The sequence below is a fragment of the Mastacembelus armatus genome, chromosome 19 (genome assembly GCF_900324485.2).
Source record: "Mastacembelus armatus chromosome 19, fMasArm1.2, whole genome shotgun sequence".
In the NCBI taxonomy this organism is placed as follows: Eukaryota; Metazoa; Chordata; class Actinopteri; order Synbranchiformes; family Mastacembelidae; genus Mastacembelus; species Mastacembelus armatus.
Genome location: NC_046651.1, coordinates 1,372,174 through 1,394,318, shown reverse-complemented (window position 1 = coordinate 1,394,318; position 22,145 = coordinate 1,372,174). Strand labels below are relative to the sequence as shown.

The following is a 22,145-nucleotide window of genomic DNA, read 5'->3' as shown; positions in this document are numbered from 1 at the left end:
TTGAGTTTCAGTGCTACGTAGTTTCCCACCTCCCCACAACTGACTGCTGGATGAAATGAATAACACATAAACTTAATCATTTGGCAGATGCTTTCTTCAAGCCACAGTAGATTAAAATCTTTCATAATAGATGTCTACACATTCAGTCCTACCTCACACAAGTGCCACAATATGCATGAAGTAAGGCAAAGATGCAGGAAAGCACACAGGAATAGAAAAACAACCAAATTTGGTAGTCTTGGTAAGTCTTCAAGCAGTTTTTAAAGACAGAAAGGATTTCCGCGTCTGGATGATGCAAGAGATAATACAAGTACTTATGTTTAAAACACATTGAGGTCTTAAGCCTGTTCTTAAAGCCGAACAACTACCAAGTCACCCTCGAATCCTTCAGGAATCGTTACATTATGCATTTTAATTGTGGTTCCTGTCAACCAGGGCTTCATTATGACCGATTCAAAGGATGCATTTATGGCCCAACTTTGTGCATTGTTGATTGTTGAAGGGGACGTTTGGTGCACATCACAGTAATACCTCGCACTCCCTACGCCCCTCGGTTCATGTTTTATTCTACCTTTTATTCCTTCCTTTTTAAAAATGTTTAAAAGGCTTTTGCATTGTTTAAACCATGTCTGCTACTTTTTTGTTGCATTAGTAACCCTTATTGATTCATTGACTGACCTCAGTGGTTGTTTTTCTGGATCTCATCAAGCTTAGTGACTGAAATGCTGCTGAAAACTACTAAAATGACACATGTACTTACATTTTTTCTTTTATTCTTCTAAATACATTAGTCTAGGATAGAATCCTCAATACCTGGACTTGCACAGTTATTAAGACTGTGCAGCAGTATCTTCAGTATGAGTAAATATGACAGTTTCAATACCAGCAAATGGTAGTGTTCCCTATTTGTATTTATATTTTACTCAGCATTCCCAAATATAAAATGATACTTTTTAAATTTCAGAGTGCGTGTGAGTGCACCCCTCTGGGTGTGAGGCAATATTGTAAGAGGTTTACTGTGAAATCTGTTAACATGTGCCTCCATGGCAGGCCCCAAACACTTGATTGATGAGAAAACGACAGGGGATTTAATGCCTCTTCTACTGTGCCCTTACGCCAAAACTACCCCACATGTCAGCACCCAGTAAAATATGACTGTAAATTGAAACCATCGGGGGAAAAATATATATGCTACCCTTGAACTTTCAGAAAATTCATTTTCAGGGGAAATACAATTTGCAGGATGCTTGCGCTGCAGAAAAAAACAGGGTCTTGGTAGGGGGTGAGAAATGAAAATGAACAGGACCATTTGGAATCTGGAGGTGATTCGATAGCTTCTAGCCCCACCAGTGTGCTGTGATGTGGCTCACACCTTTACAGACAAGTTTATTTAGCTCAGTAGTCAAAATTAAAACTCAGCTGGGCCTCTCTTTGCTGTTTAACAGGTGAACCATTCTTAACACAGTGAATGACAAAGGAGCCAGGGGAAGGTGTTTTTGATGAGATATATTCCACTTCTCGTGAATCATGGTGTTGAGATGTGCGTGTTCAAGTCCTCTGTTGCCCTATAATTCTACATCATAAAAATAGGCATTTTTAGTTTACTACCGTTTATCTGGTCCCTGCTAGATCTGCAGACGATGACCATGTCTGCTTCATTTAATCCTTATTGGATTTCCCTAACTTATTCTCACTATTCCATGTATTTTCCCATAGATCAGGCTACATGGGGTGCTGAAGGCAAAGACAAGTAACAAGATTTTGAGAGAAAGTGAAAGATAAAGGAGAGGGAGGATCAAATTGGAGGATTGCAAACATGGACATATGAATTGAAGGAGTGAGAAAGACACAGAAAGAGGAGGAGAGGATGGAATAAGGCAGTGAGGCAAGCAGCAAATAACTGATGGGTAAACAGGCCTGGGCCAGAATGAAGAAGTGCCCTCCGGTGGCTGGGAGTTTGGAGAGAATAAATGCCAGTGTTACAAACAGCCAAAACCAGTATTAATATCCCCGATAGCCTTCATGCCCACTGTGCATTAAAGGAAATAGTGCGCTCAGGCGCAGTCCCATTCAATCTTCCCTGCACACTCCCCCAGCCCTGCCTGCAAAACAGTTAAGGCCCAGTGCATTAAGGAATGATGGAGGGGCCAAGTGTACAAGCAGCCCGATGCACCACAGCACTTCACATTTTAATCACATCACACAATAAGACAGGTGGAACTCAAACAGGTGAAGGGGAAGCAGTTAACAGTGAGAGTAGTGAGAGAAGGAAGGAAGTGACAGATTAAGGTGGAGAGAAAAGTGAGAAAGAGTCCTTGGTCATTTCACCTTTCATCAACATATACAAAAGGACTTTAGATTAGATTTTGAGGTGTTGTGAATTGATTTAAGGTTGGGCACACAGTATTTGATGGTAATGAAATTATGGAAAGCGTTCAAAGCCATAAGGAAAGAAGATTTGAGATATTTTGTCCTGTTACTGAAAAGTGACCTTGTTTACTAACACACTCAAATAGCCACAATGGTTGGATGGAGGGATTACCAAGATATGTAGCATCATTCAGCATTCATTTGTTTGGGAGCAAAACTGAGTTTAAGCCTAAACTCTTAATTGGTCACACATACGGCATTATGGTTTTCAATCCTTTTTTATTTTATATACTACAAACATTTCTAGAACCACTATAGAGGAAGCCAAAAACAAGCAGGTATAATTGTCTAGCCCCTGTGACAAAGTTAAGTAGAAATCTTTTGTTTTGCTCATTTTCTCCTGGATATAGTCATCAATCTTTTAATCTGGGGTGATGTATAGTCAGGACGGTTTCTACTGGGCACCTAAAGCACACTGCACTTCCAAGGTTTTACTCCTAAGTGTGACAAATGAAGAGTGGGACAGGCCTGCACACACTGCCTTGCACACCAGTGCCATATGCAGGCACTTGTGATAGAGTGAGATGAGTAACATGTAAAATGTCTTACCACTTCTTGAAAAAAAAAAAATGGAAAGAATGGATTTGTTATTAATCTTACTGGCACTATGTGTCCTGACATGAAGAGTCATAAAAGAAGTATAAAAACATTAGCAACGCTAGTGAAATTGAAGTAGAATCTAAAATGATGTAAACTAAAGGATGGGCAAAAGATGCTTGGGATACTTATCAGGCAAACAGATAAAAGCAAAATACTATGTTTCTGCAATGTTTAACATGTCTTTTTCTGTTTTGGTGGATTGCTGCAACAAACCATGGTTCTTGGAGATTTATGACATCTCATGTTTTTCCCATTCCCATTAGTTTTCACTAAATGAAAGTGCTGCAGATCCCCCACTGACTGAATTATAGTATGTAAGTAATGATATTTCAAAGTTACAATTAAGAATTTGGCTACAAATTTTAGTATGGTGGCATTAATGAGCTTTGGGTACTACAAATAGTCATAAGTACATATATGTAAACACACTACCAATAACACCCATGCATAAATTCTCAGGGTTTCCACTAGTATTTTGGCCAAAACACCTGGTCAAATCCTCTACCATTGTGTTTGTCCTCTGACGCTCTAAGCAGAGCTACTTTAGGCAGATGTATGTATGGCAGATGTGGAGGCACAGGGGCACGTATTGTAACTGACCTAGCTGAATCACAAGAAGGTTTTCCTCCTTGACATAAATAAAGATCTGAGAGATCCATGCTATCTATAATTTTATAAATTAAAATATACAGATATCAAACTTATGAAAATATATTTGATAGTACAGTACTCTTGCTCAGTGAGGTTGAGGTAATTAAAAAGTGAAGAGCGAGAAGTTGGCTATGGCTACCCCTTCATCTGCCCTCTGCTGAAGAGCAGATGTCAGGATTGTCATTATCGCTGCTGAGTGAGCTCGTTAGCAAGAAAGGTCAGCAGCTAAGGGTTAACAGGAGAACAAAGAGTGGTCAGTGATGGATGGAGGGTCAAAAGCTTGGGTCTAACCTGGGAAGTCAGAGCACTAATTGGACAAAGCTTGGACTGAAACACACTTATTCACAAGTATACACAAGGATTGATCAAACCTGCTGTTTTTTTTATGCCGCTTAGGTTTTACTCAATAAAGATGAATCCAAATGACATTTTGTACTAACACTTGGTAATATTCAATAAATGCAGTGTTATGTAACTCTGATGTCTATGTAGCTAGCTGTGGAGGTGTCTTTGACCTTTTGTGAACTATGTCTCTGCACGTCTTCCCACCCACATCTTTAACCCCCCACCTGTAGAGCCCAACCCCCCCCTAAGGACACAGCCTGCAGTAGAAGGTTACCAAGATATACAGAGATGGATAGAGTCAAACAGGGAGAATGAGCGAGATACTGAGAAGGTGGGATGTTGCTAAAGGTCACATTTGCCTGCCTCCCTGCTGCATCTTCACCCCCTCCATCTCTCTCTCATTAGTACTGCACGGCACAGAGCGCAGGGAGTAAAAGGTAACCAACTTGCTTTAAAAAAATACACTGAGCCTCAAACCAAACAAGCCAGCAGTGGCTCTTGATGCTTTGCCTCAACCTGACAGAGCAGCATATGTTGTTTACATGCTAAATTAGCAAAATCTTGTGGATTTGAAGACAGCTACAGTCTGTTTTGTCGATACTGTAGGAAATCTGCAGTAACAGCAAGCATGCCAAATGGCTGTGGGATCAGGAACTGGAAAGTAATGTATCAGTTTATGCATATGTTGTGATGCAATCCTTATCTTCTTCTTCACATCCACCAAACCTCAGTGGGTAAGTGATACAGGGATACAGCAAGATCTGACAAGTACAAAAAAATAAATGACCTGCACACAAAATTCTTGGCTCCCTTTTATTTGCAATGTGTTAATCTTCAGGATCTATTCAGATGAACACCCAGAACTGATGAATGAAAGATATGTATTGCAAAATGATTGACAATTATGCAACTGCATCCATATATTTCAATTAGTCAAAAAATCATACATATACTATCTTTATTTTAAAAACATACTTTATGATACAAGATCCAAAAAACTGGATAATTTGCCACAATGCAACTTGCTACCTTTTGTTCATTAGGTATTCACTGCCTGTTAAATACAGTTTAGATTTGGTGGAAAAGACTGCATGAAAATCACTGGGTGTTACTATTGAATGAGCCTGAATAAATCCATTCAGTTAATGCATGCAAACTTTGGTTCTCTGCCCATTTCCTAGAAATGATGTTTATATTGCCAAATTGCCTACCACATTATGCTGTGCTGCAAACATACATGCACTTGGCTTAGCACTTCTGTTAACATTTGTTAAAGATTGTGGTTTTGGTTAAATATTAATAACCACATTGTGTTTCATGGTTCAAGTGCTTTTTTTCTGTTTCAAACCAGCAGTCTTTCCCAAACCTTAATCAAATGCTACACTCATAGAAAGGTCATAGCCTTTTTTAATTTTATACTAATAAGTGAGGTTCATAATGATGTACAGGAGTTACCATAAGTGGATATTTGCATTGCAAGATATTTGCAACTGCCAAAATATGTTAACACATTTCCTTGTTATATTACATTATGCATTATGGTTCCTTCCAAACACAGTATTTGCTGTTAAAATGTTGTTGTTGTACATATATAAATCTAATTTCTAGGACATATGATTCTATGCTTCATTTCATATCATCATATCATCATATCTAACTGTAATGATACAACTGTATTTGGAAATACATGGATGGTATGCAGTTTTGGATGGTATACTGAGATTTCCTTGTTGAGCATTAGTTTTATCCATCCATCATCTATACCCACTTATTCCTAACCAGGGTCCCAGGGATCTGCTGGAGCCTATCCCAGCTCTCTTTGGGTGAAAGGCAGGGGTCCACCCTGGACAGGTCCCCAGTCCATCACAGGGCCACATAGAGACAAACAACCTCACACACTCACACTCACTCCTATGGGCAATTTAGAGTCACCAATCAACCTGACATACATGTTTTTGGACTGTGGGAGGAAACCAGAGTACCTGGAGAAAACCCACACAAGCACAGGGAGAACATACAAACCCATTTGTTTTAATGATTTGCATTTATAGTTGCATCATTTTAAATAACTTTTCAGGGTCTTATAACATGGTTTACTACAAAAAGTTCTGCTACACAGTGTAGTGTATGTACACCGTGGGATTTTACATGCAGTGCTCATGATGTATCTATTGGGTTAGGAATAGTAGCAGTTAGAACTAACATGTCAGTCACTTCCTTTATGTAGTCAGCTAATAACATTTGCCAATCAATGTTCAGGTAAACCCTGTGATGGACTGGTGACCTGTCCAGGGTGGACCCCTGCCTTTCACCCAGAGAGAGCTGGGATAGGCTCCAGCTGATCCCTGTGATAATAGGAAATAGGAATAAGTGCATTTAGATAATGGATAAATGAATGAATGTTCAAGTAAACTAAGAAAAGCAGACACATGATTTCAGAAGACAGATGTCTAAGACAAGCCAAGGCCGATAAAACTACTAATGGGCTCTGTGTATTTTTCTTTGTATAGATATTTCACTCTCAATACATCTCTAACAGACATCCATGGTGGCACTGGTCACAGCGTGAAGACATCTGTGATGCACAGCCGGCTAACAAACACTGCCAAGACTAGTGGACTGAGAAAGAAACAAGAGGAATGGTTGGGGGTAGGGGATAAAAGAAAGACAGCTCTTGCACAATAATACGTCGTGAGTTGCCCCAGGTGCTGGTTAAAACAATGCTGCAGATGCCTGCTCATCTGGAAGCTAAAGAATCCTATGCATATGCTCTCTTTCTCTCACCTCTTTCTACCTTTCTCTCTCTCTCACACACAGACTTCATGCCTTCAGTTTGATCTAATTAGAAATGGAGCAGAGTGCTTCACAGCTGACACTGGATTCAGTGTAAGTCATACCACTCTAGACTACAGACAGACACTATTTCATACCATCCTGCAACCCAGCAAAAGGGCTTAATGTGATGACAGCCTGCATGTCATGCTCTTTTCCCTCCTTTAGTACATTTTTTTGTATACTTAGTGTTAAATTCACACTGAGTGGTGTTGAGTGTGCAAAGTGGCCGTACTCTCCAAATTGCATATTCTGTTGCTGTGCAGCTCGAATGTGTTGTGTGTCCACACCTGCCAACCTCAGTGACATGCCTGATCTCGCTCTCAGTCTCTGAACATCAGAGCCAGATTTCAGCTCAGTATATATGTAGGATTGCTTGGTGAAATTTGGATGGCAAAAAGAAGAGGTTCTAAAGAAGACAACAGTTTAATTTGGTCGCTGCATGGTGGTTAATTTGTGAATTAACCTTAGCATGAAAACTTTAAAGATGCTAAGACAGTGGTACTTTACTTTTCCTGTTAAATAATGAAAGTGCTCAGACAAGTCTTTATTCACAAAGTTATTTTAATGTGGGATCTTGCTCTGGATTATATTAGTGCTTATATTGTGATGACATAAGGTGAAGAGAGAGATGCAATTCATAAAGCCATAAAGACACAATTTAAAGGCTATACAAAAATAAACACAATTATGAATGATAGAAATGCAGCTGCCAAGCTTCAGGTTGCTAAAATATTGCGAATGGTTACACCTTTTACAAACCACAGGGTCTGAATGAATCTAGTGCTATACTGAAAGAGGACTGAATCTACTATGTGACCAGTACAAATAATGTATAGGCTCAATGCCAATCAGCATGTGCCTTCAAAGCTGAATGTCTTTTGTGATGTAATAATGATACAACTAATAGAAAAAAGAGGAGACTGACACTGAGGTGGCCAGATGGGTCAGAAAACGCAAGACTTTCCCACAGGTGACCAGTGTTGATTCCTAATGTGAACTGATTGTCTTATTTATTGAGCAAGTCATGCTCTTTTCCCTAAACCTAACCAAGTAGTTTGTGTGCCTAGACCTAACCACATACTAATACTATGGAATGCTCTGTCATCTATGGCACAATAACGATTCACTGAGCCTTTTAGGAGTTAGAGTATGGAGCTCCAGACTATAGCCATAAACTAGTGATTATAGGACCAGAAATGGGACTTGGACTCAAGTCACACTTAAATCGCACACACTGACATGAAACTTGACTACACACTTATCCTCAGAAGACCTGGGACTTGATTGGGACTCCAGATTTGGGACCTTTGAACAGCTTTCATAGTTTTTTTTAACACATTAACATTAAATGTATAATGAGCTGAATATCATTCTCAACTGTGACTTGACTGTGAAAAATTCACAGACATAATACATTGAGCAGGTACAACGATTCCACAAGCTGGACATGCATTAAACGTTAACTTCTTAACACTAAGATGGCAGAGGAAAAAAATATAACATATATATAATGAAATATATATAAAATGATAATATATATAAAATGAAATCAGGTAAATAGTTAATGTATACCATTTACCTGTAGCTGTAATCACTGTTATAAATCATTTGTCACCATCAATGAAGGAATGTACAGTATCTGGAAATTAAAACACTGTAGGTAACAACAGAACAGATTCATTTTTTCTTGTATTGTCTGTTCTGGCTGCAGTTCCATTGCTTTGTCTGCTTAACGTGTCAGAGTTTATTCTATAGATAATAATAGCTCAAATAAAGAATGTGGGTGATGCACTGCACAAAACAACACACATTTAGCTTTTCTATTTGACATCCTGGCTGCCAAATATATAGTGTGTTCTGCAGCATACAGTACAGTAAATCATATCTCAATAGCAATAATTAAACCAGATCATATGACTTACATCATTGCACACTACAAGCCTATTAATGATCATCTATAATAAACAAACCATGAATTTAATGTAATTTGAGAATAATTACAGCCAGTAAGGACCCATAACATTTGTTTCAATATTTAAAGCTATGTGTTAGAACTGCAAAGTAGTAATAGTCATATTTCAGAGCTTAGTATTCTACTGAAATGGATTAAGACTGTGGTAAAATATGCACACTTAATGGAAAAAAAGAAGAAAAAATGACTAAGCAAGCATCAAGGAGCAGAGAACATCCCTGTGATCTTCAAGCCTTCTTTTATAGAGGGGGACTGTATATTCTGCAAACTGCTGACACTTCACATGCCCTGTATACTGCACAGACAAAAGCTCCCTGTACACAAACTAGAGCACAGAAAGCAAAGCAAAGAGGGGGGAAGCTTGGTTTTGGCTACTATTGATATTTTGCCCATGGTAGCGCTTCTTTAGACAGAAACAAACTCCTAATATCCAAGCATAATGAACACTTTTTGTTGCTGTTTGTCTCTCAAAGGACTAGTTATATATTTTGCATCACTGCTCTGAAAATGCATAAGACAAAAATGAGGGAAAGATAAATCTGAATTTTACAGTGGAAGGAGAATATATCTTTCAGGGTATTTAAGGAAGGATGGAGGGGAGGAACAAGAGGCCTGAACTGCTTCTTGTCCTTCTCAGACATGTCTGCAGAATCGTATTCACTTCTGTGAATGTCTCAGCTGGCTGACAACAACAACCCAAGATTGTTTCTGATCTCGGGAGGCAGTGGAACAACCGTCTCAAATCTCAGGCTCAAAGTGGGCCATGACGGCACCATCCATCCATTTACTAGGCCCGCTTATTTTAACCATTGAAATATCTATACAAAGAAAAATACACAGAGCCCATTAGTAGTTTTATCGGCCTTGGCTTGTCTTAGACATCTGTCTTCTGAAATCATGTGTCTGCTTTTCTTAGTTTACTTGAACATTCATTCATTTATCCATTATCTAAACACACTTATTCCTATTTCCTATTATCACAGGGATCAGCTGGAGCCTATCCCAGCTCTCTCTGGGTGAAAGGCAGGGGTCCACCCTGGACAGGTCACCAGTCCATCACAGGGCCACATAGAGACCAACAACCTCACACACTCACACTCACTCCTATGGGCAATTTAGAGTCACCAATCAACCTGACATACATGTTTTTGGACTGTGGGAGGAAACCAGAGTACCTGGAGAAAACCCACACAAGCACAGGGAGAACATGCAGACTCCACATAGAAAGGTGCGAACCCACAACCTTCTTGCTGTGAGGCAACAGTGCTAACCACTCAGCCACGCCACTGCTGCCTTCCTTAAAAATCATAAGATATAATTCAAACAATGAGCAAGCTAATGCAGATTTTCTTACCATAAAATGAAAGAACGTGATACTCCTATGAAGTTGATGATTAGTGAATGAAGAGTGTCAATGACTAAGTGTTGCCTAGGCATTAATTATCATGATAGTAAACTTAATAGGCATAGCAATGGTAACACAGGACTCAAAGGTATTCACACATTACTGTAGTGGGTAACATAGAATGATTGTATTCATTTAGACTGGAGGGTTAAATCATGTTTACTGTAATTATTTCAGAAAATCTCACCACAAGATCAAATTAGTAACAGTTCTGTAGCTTTCAACCATATCACATAACCCTCATAAGCAATTTGAGATGTCCAGTTGACAGAATTGTGGACTATCCATTTTATTTCTGAGAACTGTATAAGGACTTCAGATTCCTGATAAGCTAAGGGTAACTAAGGGTCAATGAATGATTCATTTTTGTTTGTTTGGGTTTCATTAGCTCCATATTTTAGTCATGCGAAGATGCTATATATATATATATATATATATATATATATATTTCATGTATACTTGCAACTGGTCCCCTTTGGGGATGAATAAAGTTTATCTTATCTTATCAGGTTAACAACATATAACTAAATTTCTGAGTAATGATGAAGATGAAACAATACTGTGGCTTACAGCATAACCCATGAGATCAACTTGGAGTAATGTCTAGAGCATTTTCCTCTAATTGACTTGTCATGTCATTTATACATCTAATTTCTGAATGTGACAGTCACATACACATAATGTGGTGAGTTAGGGTGTACTGTATGTATACTCCATGTTCATGAAAAGCAGTGCTAGCTACATGTAAAAAGAGAAAGAGACAGAAGCAGTTAGAATAATAGACAAAGACACAGAGGGTATCATTATGACAAAAAAAGAGTCGTGGGACTGTGGGGTGCAAGCTAACTACAGAAAAGAGCTGGAGCAGGGCAAAACTATGGATTTACGAATGGTATGAATCCAGCAGGTCATAATTAGCAGCGAGATCACGACCACTCTGAGGCCCCTCGCTCTTTCTCGACCCCATCCTTCACCTCTCTGGCCTGGAGATGAAGAGCTGGCGGGCTACATTTAGACACACTTAAGAATGTTGAGGTTTCACATGCAGACAAACACTGAGGAGATCCACCTCATATCTGAAGGACTTTTGTGATGGAAGTGAGAGCGGCTTTTTTCAACCGACAAGATCCTTGGCTATCAATTGAAAGTCTGCCCTGCTCTCAGCCGCAAAAGTGATCTCCAACATCAACCTACACCTGTCCTTTATCTCCTGTCATGCTGCAATGATGTTTTACATTAACTAACTTCATATGAACTAATGTCTAATGTAACACGTCCAAGTCTCATCCTTGTGCTGCCTACCATTGATTAAATTTCTGACTTTGCTGCTGCTGATGATGTAGAAGTGTATTCATGGGTGTGGTCTGTATATTCTGCCATTATTGTTGACTTTTTGTGTCCCCCATATTTGTCCTGTTTACAAGAGTAGAGTACATGTTCTTTAGGCTGACATGATTAGTGAAATGCACAGGAAGATGGGCAGTCTGAGATAAAGTACTGTACTGGTACTGTATATTCTTGTAAGGAAACTAATATTACAACTCCTCAATATTCACAGACTTCCCAAGACAGTATATCAGATGCCCTGACTTTCCCGTTAAATGTTCTTTAATGTTCCAGTATTCTGTGATCAGCGGGAACCTTAAAGCACTTAAAGCATCAGGCGGTGAGTGGGAGCCAAAGTGGTTGAAGCAGAAAGGTTACTCCTACATGAAAGACATTGAATGATAATAGGCACGTAGGTGATTAATACACCATTTGTTCCATTTGCTGTTCATTAACTCACTGTTTGCCATAATGGCCTGAGCCCAAATTAAAGGGGAGGGAGGAGGAGAAATTCAGGCTGGACATGATTAGAGTACGTAGACGGAGCGAGAGAAGAGTTGAGGAAGAGATGGAGGGAGGGCAGGAAGAAGTGCTGATTAGTGCAGCAGTTATCTACATCTTAATCAAGCTGAGTATTGCTCTTTTGCCCTGAAAAGGCCACACAATCACAAAACACAGCACCATTTAGCGTAACACTCTATCCTCTAGAAAAGTCTACTGGAGCTGCTGCTGGGGTTTATTATCCAAGTAGTCCTGCTGAGTAAATATTAAAGTTGACATGCATAGTAAAGTAAAATTGATAGCAAAAAGAGCTTGTTAGGACCAGAACAAAATGTCAAAAACCAGAGCCGTGAAAACGGGTCTCCATATTTTACATATTTTGTTTCTCACTACGCTGAGAGTGCCTCAAGGGAGCAGGCAAAGTCAGGTGGATTGGACTGTGGATAACACATGAGTGGATGTGCATTTAGAGAGACATAACACATAGCGTCTCAGTTATGGTAAAATTCAGAGATAAAAGCATCAGGCATTATGAATCCCTTTCTGCTCGAGCATTAGGGTTGAAAAAGATGGACACACACAATTGGATTTGTATTGTTGCTTCAACATATTTCAATCTGTATCAGTGCTAACCTTATAAAATGGGAAACTATTGAAATGATAGAGTGGATGAAAAAAAAACACTCATCCACTAACAGAGCACAGGAGCCATGACTGTTAGGGAAAACACAGGAGGCCTGACGAGATTTAGTAATTATTCTGAAAAACAGAAAATAACAGAAAATAATGACAGTGACAGTGAGTTGAGTGACAAAGGAGAATACAGTGTGGAAAAAAGGTAGTGAAGGAGGTCTTTGGGAGATTCTGAATGGATTACATTGGCAAGACCAAGCACCCTTGATATTGCTTCAAACCATAGAGTTCCCTAAACACAACAATTATGGTTAGCTATTTACAGTACTGATAACCTAATACCTATAAGAGCGATGTACTGTATGTATATGGACCTGAAATCATGTTGATATTTTACTGTATATTGTAGATGAGAACGTCATTATTTTTAGGAATATAGCAGCGTTTATATTTATTACGCTTCCAGTACTGCATCATTCCCTTAAATGCATGCTTACAACTTCAAATGCAGCATTATGTCATTATTATGACTAATTCAACTGTGTAGGAAAGGATGGGTTTCAAAGAACTCCGCAGGAAAACGATGACTTTGTTTTGGGACATTTACCACTGTGAAGGTTCAGGAACTCCTACTATGAACGCATGTGATTTTAGTTTAATAATAAATATGATAAATATTCATCGAAGACATGCAACGAAGACAGAACTTTATGGCCAGTCAGTGTTTTTATGATGCATCTCAAAAACTCAGAGAGCACTGCCGAATAATCAGCACCCCCAAATAACAATAATAATAACAATCATTAATCATTTGGCTTATTATTAACTAATGTTAGATTTTGTGAACATACTAACTTGTTTTGTATCAGATATATAAAAAGCAAAGCTATAGAAAAAGTAGGTAGTGATGAATTTCATGGTAGAGATTCCAAGCACAAACAGCCTAAGATGAAAAGTTGATGTTAGCAAATACAGATGCTGAGTGCTGTGAATGTGAACAGTGGGGTAATTGGTTGTTTAAACTGTGACTTAGAAAGTGTGTGGTAACAGCTCCATGCTGTGAACACTGTCAAACAACATTAGCTGACTTAGCTGCACACCTGCCAGGTAATGAGCTAGCTGATGCACTTTAATATTTTAGTGTAAGTGGAGATGACATAGCAATAACATGCATTGTTATAAAACATTGCAATTATTCATTAACAAATGAAGGAAGTTTCAGTTTTATGTTTTATGTGCACATTGAAAATTCACTTGTACATCATGTTGATCCACTGTTTGTCTTAATGCTTGAGAAAACACTGTGATGAGTACTTACATTAGTCAAAGGCAAAGGCAAATTTATTTGTATAGCACCATTCATACACTACGCAATTCAAAGTGCTTTACAAGGTATATAATTACATTAAAAGCATGGGAAAGAGCATTTAAAAACACAGACATTTAAAATAAAATAAATTTAGATAAAATAAAATAAAGTAAAATAAAATGTCAAAGCACATTAAGAAAACAAGGATGAACAATTATTTGAAGGCAGCAGTAAACAACAGGGTTTTCAGTCCTGGTTTGAATGAGCTGACAGTTTGAGCAGACCTCAGGTGTTCAGGAAGTTTGTTCCACAAGTGAGGAGCATAGTGACTAAATGCTGCTTCACTTTGTTTGGTTCTGGTTCTGGGAACACACAGTAGACCTGTCCCAGATGACCTGAGGGGTCTGGAAACCTCATAGGGAACTAATACATCTTGAATATATTTTGGTCCACAACCATTTAGTGCTTTATAAACTAGCAATAAGATTTTAAAATCTATCCTTTGACTAACAGGAAGCCAGTGTAGTGATCTGAGAACTGGTGTGATATGGTCCAGTTTCCTGGTGTTTGTAAGGACTCTGGCAGCAGCATTCTGGACTAGCTGCAGCTGCCTGATTGACTTTTTGCTAAGACCTGTGAACAAGCCATTACAATAATCTAACCTACTGAAAATAAATGCATGAACATTAGTCAAATTATCATCTTAGCATTATCTCAAGTAGTAGGAATACTATCTAAATTACTCTTATTTGGCTTTCATCATATTCCAAAATGTATCAGTTTGAAAAATGAAAGTTTATAGGGTCTATACCACTTATGTCACAAATTGCTAAAGCGTTTTATGTCTGCCTTAGAATTTTCTGTGGAGCCTTGAAAAACACGGTACTCCTAAAATCTACTCAAAGTAACTCAAACTCTAATTGCTCTCCTAGGGTATGTTATCTGCTCTAAATGGCATTATGTTGGCACATCATAACTGTTTTCAAGCCATACTTCATGTCAAACATGCAGGCTACTGGATAACATTTAGTCATTTAATACGTAATCTGTTGTTATTATTAGGAGTAGCAGGGTTACTTCTGACTCTTCTTTCATTGTGTCCCACATTTAATTGTTGTTTGTTTCCATCATGCTCATCTCCTACTCAGTCTGTTTACCCAGAGCATTAGCTCTGTTCTAATCCTGCAGAGTTGAGTAGATTGATTGATTTCTACAGAGCAGGAATATATGTCCGTGTTTCTTCAGTCTGTCAGGAAGCTTCCACTGTGCCTCAGTTGCCAGCCAGCCCTTGTAAAATTAAATTTTGTGCGACACTATGTGTGGTTGTGAGGGACTTTTGGCATGACAGGTCTGCACTGTAATTATTGACTTGCATGTCTAAGTTACTGGAAGTATTGTATCCTTGTTAGGTTATATAATTTGTCTTCATCAGCAACATATACTCTAAAACTCCCAGTGGGCACTGACCTGACTTCATTAATTATACCAACCTGATTTTGTTAAGATTAGACCCATCTATCTCACACTGGTAGGATTTGGAGGAATTAACATGGAGAACCAGTTTGTTATAAGCGGGAGTCCTGTGTGCCTATGGACATAACGCTGTTTCCTTCTTCACTGTTAGTAATATTACAGAAATGGCTAGAAATATTTTTATTACTTAAAAAGAAAACATTTCATTATTTTCGAGAGAGACCTGAAATGAATTTTCCAGTATGTTTTGCAAGAAATCCATGTCTTCTCTGGACAAAACAGCATTAAAGCAGTACTTAGAGAGATAATAAAGCTAATATGTCAGCAGCCAGTTGCTTATTAACACATCCAGCAGATGTGGATCACAATTAGTAAACATGCTGGAGTTGTATTTCTGGGTACCTGATGAATGTAAGTCTAGAAAAATATCTAGTAAATGCCCCACGGTGTTCAGCAGCTGGGTGGTAACTGTGTCTGTCTGCTGTTTATCAGAGCTTTTTCACTGAAAAAAGCTGCCTGCTGCTGCTGGACAAAAGGTTGATAAGAACCGTGAGACTGAAAAATGTAGTAAAGACGGGGGTCGTAAAAAACACAATGAACTTAAAGGCTGAGCTGATGGAGCCGATGTGAACTGTAGCTGTGATAATTCTTTTTAGGTTGGCAACTCCTTTCATGCTATGGACATTTCTGTCATGATTCCCCTTTGGGACTTCCTGCCAGGGACTTTACTTTGTCAAGGCTTCCTCTTTCTTTCGCACTGGTCCCCAGCAGCTTCACACTAGTTTATTGAGTTCATGAGTTTCACCTGTGTTTAATCACCTTTGTTGTTTTCCCTATTTATACTTCCCTGTCTCCTTTGTTCATTGCTGAAGCATTAGTTGTAGGTAACAACTGATTAGTTGGTGTAAGCCTTGCTTTATTTGAAGAGTTGTAGATGTTACCGTTTCATTCGACCTCTCTAGTTTTTTCCCCTGTCTCATTCTGTGATTTTCAGTTTCCCTTTTCATTCGCCTCTCTGTTTTTGTGTTTGCCCTGCCTGGAGATCCCAGGAGCAAATAAAGCCTGTTTCTGTTCTGCATTTGGGTCCTAGCGCCTCCAGCACCCCACACCAACATATGACAATTTCAGCCATTGTTATAAAAGAATATTAAAATCATTATACTAAACAGTTATTTTGACACCAATCATAGAAAAGAGCATGGAACAAGTCACATGCATTGACAAAGATAATGTATATCTTTCCTTTAAGGAACGTCAGTATCAGCATAGGCCCTGAAACCTCATACTGTCAGCTGAGTACAAAACCCCACAAGACATAAGACTACAGAGCTTCCTCTCTCAAGACGTCCTTACCATCTCTTTAAGAAAGGATATATTAATGTGAGGACAGATAGGGAGAAGCTTTCAAACAAGCTGCACACAGACTTACTCAGGACAAGTCTGTTTGCAGCTGCAATAAAGATCACATGAGACTTCCTGATTTGTTTTGATATTTCAATGCAATGCAAAATCAAACATCCTATATGAATGAATAAAACTATAATATTTTTCCTCTAGCAGTTACAGGAAACCCTTGAGAAAGTTTTTTTTTTTTTTTTAATTTAAGGGCAATGAAAGTAATTTGTTAAGTAATGATGGGGGCAGTTCTGTGACAGTCATGCTGTGCACCAACAAAGTCCTCCCTTTGTGAGTCTGTGATGTGAAGCCACAGAACAGCGGTAAAACTGCAAACGTTGACCCAGTAAATCATCCTTCTCACACCCTAGCACACAGACCATCCCTCTCCACCCAAATAGATGACAATTTTGAGCAGGTACATGGAGGTGATGGAAACTTGTCTGGTGGAAGACACAGAAACAGATAGATGTAGCAGCAGTCATACAATCAACAGTTTCTTTCTGTTGTTAATTTAACATTGAACTCAAGTCCAAGTCCAGTGTTTGTCCCTGAGGTGCAAACCCGATCTCTGTGGGTCTAAGAGATCAAACAGCTTATCTTAATATAAAGCACAACGTCTTACGACGGATAAATGTTACTAAGAGCGCACACAATTGTTGACACACAGCAGCAGTATTGATAGAGCCAGTACTTACAGAACAGAACAGTGGGGTTTCCTCTTTCAGCAAAGTCTGTCCTCTAGACCAAAAAATCTGCACACAGGCTACTGTATGACAGTGTCTGGCACATCACACCCTTTCATTATGATGTTCAGCCATGGAAATGCATGTAAGCCACAAGCTGTTACCACACATTACACACAATATATTTACAGTTTGAGATACATACTGTATATAACAATTGTTCTGTATGTGCAATACCGAACTGAGCACTGGATCTGATTTTGCAAGCTCACTGGACAGTACATCCTGTCCAGAGTTTCTCCAGTTTTCAAATTCCACATAAAGGGATTTTAGTTCATTGATGAAATAACTTGAAATAATTTCATGGAGAAGTGTTCTTAACTTTCAAGGGAGGTTTGGTGTGCATAGTAAACCGAAAATGTTCTGATTCATATAATACAGATTTCTAGAGTGTAATAAATACAAGTAATTATCTTTCTCATCTATCTGTTTTGTGTGTTCAAAAAGGAAGGCACAGCATGAAAGCAACCATATGTTTTCAAGCAGCTGCTCCTGTTCATATTTTGCAGTACTAGGGTTCAACTACTTTAAAATACCACTGTATTTTGAAGATTTTGGTCATCTGGGCCACCATACCCTCATCTCCCTTCCCCTCTTTTTTCTTCTCTCTTCTTTCTTCTGTCCCTCTGTTGAGCAGCCTGTAATTGAGATTCAGGTCCACAGATGGATATGTCATGGATGCTGGCTCCGGTGGCTCTGTTACATGTCCTCCTATCTGTGGAGCCAGAGACATGAGAAGAATCCCCCGTACTGAAGGCTCCTGCATCACTGAGGCAATTAGACCATCTCAAACCTTTAGTGAGAATGGGGCTCAGTCAGATGATGATAATTACAGTTTTCATGCAAGAGACCTGCTCGCTTTTATGATACTACGATAGATATCTAACCCAAATTTGTGTAATTAATTTGAATCTGCAGTTTTCATAGTTAAATATTTAAACATTGCAGCTGACATCAGTTAATGTTTGCAGAGTAATACTTGTCACGCCATTGACTTATGTGTACAGCAGCAAATATTTGCACATGACTGGAGAAAGATTGTGGCCCTGTCAAAGATGCTCTTGCTCCAAGAGTCATGTCTGAACAAGTACTCAAAGCAGTACAAGTGTTTTTTGATTTAAATATAAATAATATAATAATATAAAATAATGCCCATAATGCCTTATTTATAGTCTCTTCAGCAATAGACAGTTGACTCTGCACTCCTTGAACTTCATCTAAAACAGTTGTAGGCACATCATGTCAGGAAGGGGTGTTGTATTGGTACTGGTGATTCTGATACTGGGCATAATTTGCTTTTAGATTTTTCCTATTTTACAGTACATATATACCTTATCTACATTACTAGTAACTAGTATGTTTGACATGACTATTGTGTTTCTTAGATTAGTAAAAAAATATAACGATAAAGCATTACATTACCAGCCCCTCTTACCCCTCAATTACTCTTTTGTAGAACTTTGCAACTTGTAAAAATGAGTAGCTGTGAAACCCCAGTAGGGAACACATGTATGGATCCCATTAGCTACCTGCAAACATCTGAAGCAATGTGACCCAGCACCAGCAGCAGAACCAGCGCTGACCTGTACACAGCTTCAGGTACACACTCTAGTGATATCAAACACTTGCTATGAAACACAGGATATTAAAGCCATGTGCAGACAGAGATTTAGTAATGGGTTGGCTGGCTCTGTGACTCATAACCGATTGGTTGGCTATCTGGACGGCAGGGCGAACCTGGGAATGTACTTCTTCCCTCCAGAGTGCAACTGCCATGCAAAAGCCTGCTGCTTGTTGTTCTATCCAACATTCCCTGTAATTAGGCAGATTTAAGGCTGCCAGCAACACACATTCATCAACACACACACACACACTCACAACAACCTGCCTGCTTGTCAGATTTCCTCATCTGGTTGATCAGGAGTACAGGAAGCTTTACAGGAACAGAATAAGAAGAAGCGAGGCAGAAACTGAAACAGAAAATCTGTTCTTGTTCAAAAGGGTCACAGATTGTCACAAAAGCATTTGGAGCATGTTTAGCAACAGAAATATGATTGAGAGCTTTTAAAGCAAGACTTCTGCTGAGCTCAGAATTCCATGTAATGAGACGTCATTTCTAAATGCCCTGTTTTATGGCGCTGATGTTTGTAGTGCTCTGGCACACACACTTGACTTCCAAGTCTGAGAACAAAAGCAGGAGAGAGCCCTGCATCCCAAAATGTGAAGAACCAAGTTTTCACAGCACTAATAGATTCACTGTGCCATTTGTCTGAAAGAATTCAGAGAAAAAAGGACAAAAGATATCTAATCCTGTTTCATAAGCACTATGTATAAATGATGAGAAATCACTTCATGGAGAGTCAGGACTCCAAAATCCAAAGTGATTAAATTCATTTAAACCTCTCCAACTAATTGCAGCTCTTCTATGGCAGAGTAAATATTCAATTAATAGTGCGTTTTAATAACTGATGTCTGATTCCTTCATTCCATCATGCATAGACCTTCATGTCTCCCCATCATTAATTAAAATTTCTCTTCAGAGGTCAACTGAATTTCCTTTAACTATTCATTAGTCATAATACAGGGCAGCACAAAAACTCTAAAGAGGATCAATCTTCCTGGGGCAATGTGCGTGTGTGTGTGTTTGTGTGTGTTAGTTTGGGGGGGGGGATTACTCTTTGTCTTTGCTTTCCTCCTGGGCAGAAAGTGGGCTTAAGCTCTCTCTGTGTGGAGGTGGCAAGCTGAACTGCAGAAGCTCTTTACCACTCTCCGTAGTGTGTTTGGCCAAGGCTGACTGGCTGCCAAACAGCCAGATACAGAGCGGGGATGAATCAGCACTGACAAGGTGAAGCCAGCTTCGTGTTCACCGGCTGACAGCTCAGGTGCTCAGAGAGATGGAGACACAAAAGATTACATTTAGGCCACTGAAGAGAAAGAAGGCAGAAAGAGGGGGAGATAAAGCAAAAGAGAATAAACAAGTACTAAATGGCTTTTGGCCTCTGGTAACTTTACAGAAATAAACAAGAAAGTTGGACTGACTACTATGAGTGTTAATGGGAACTGTAGTCTAAAAAAATATGTGATGCCAAGGAGTAGCAATAAATTGATTAAAATATATTTAGTGTTGCCTGTTGACAAATGGTGGATGGATAGATAAGTATCTGGATATTTTTTGTTCAGCCTTAATATCTAAAACATATTCAATCTAGCGCATTTTCACATTTTCAAAATTCCTGAATGACACCCTAATTAGCTGTCAGATTTATACATATTAATACCTAGGCAGTTAATACTAGTCGTGATTTTCCATTTGTGAAAATACCAAAAACATTTGTGTAAGTATAGGTCACAAAAAAACTTTATCATACATGAGAATAATGACTTTTGTCTATGAGGTGACCTGTCCAGGGTGTACCCCTGCCTTTCACCCAAAGAGAGCTGGGATGGGCACCAGCAGATCCCTGTGACCCTAATTAGGATATAGCTGGTATAGACAATGAATGAAAGAATGTAGTCATAACTGTGACATCAACAAAAAACAGTTGCATTTTCTTCTTAATCTTAGAAAGAGCCTTTAAACCTACATAAGGGGGGGGGGGGTCTACTTTCAAAGAGGCAGCAGGGGGAGGGGGACTTGTTTTTTTTTTTTAAAAATCAACCATATAAATATATGTGCATACCAAGTATTTCCTACTGTTGCTACTGTTCCATTTGGTGCCTGAAGTGGAGTCAGTGAGGGAGCATTGAAATAGTCCTTGCAAAAGCAGGAATTTTTACATTTTTATTTTGTACCAGCGACAAAATGTTCGACTTATTATTCAAATCACACCTTCCCCTACTGATTTTATTATATTCTCAGAGTGCAGACAGATCTACAATTTTTATTTTCAAACGATTGAACTCCTTCTATAAAGACTAAAATCTGATCAAGCAGGGAATAAGAGACAACGTTGATCTATTGTTCATAAAGACATTAGAACAGACCTACCATAGGCACTACTCTGCAATGCATCCTATACATTTTTTCATTGCCCAAGGCTAACCCTGTACTCACTGCTGGTATGTATGCATAAACAAATCATAACATTAATCTCGCTATGCAACTGTGCACTTCTGAAGCAACCCATCTGGGAAGGGTTCCTAATTAGCTGCTGTCATATGGCACATGACTGAACAGATTCCTGGTGAACACTGTCCTTGGTACACCACTGTACAGAAGAAAGTAATAAACAATATGCTGGACTAATTTGCTGTTAGCCTGCAGGATTTCATCAGTAAAGCCCTTAAGATAAAGTTACAGCTTTTGAAGCGCAGCTCTTGAACCAGAACACAATCATTGTACATCCTTGAATAGGTGAATTGTTCTGTATTTTATCTCCAGAGGAGTGCTCAGTAGACAAATAGCTCACTTTGTCTGCCAACACAAACAGCAGTCAGGAGCATCCATCAAGGAAACACACCGTATCAAACTACAATAGCACTGAATAAAACAGCACAGGAGTGACAAGCACTAGACCACTATAG

At 38.9% G+C, this 22,145-nt stretch overlaps 1 protein-coding gene across 1 annotated transcript in view; it reads right to left on the bottom strand.

Moving 5' to 3' along the window:
* ca10a (carbonic anhydrase Xa) overlaps nucleotides 1–22,145 on the bottom strand; it is a 225,703-nt gene that overhangs the window by 108,760 nt on the left and 94,798 nt on the right. The window lies entirely within an intron of this gene.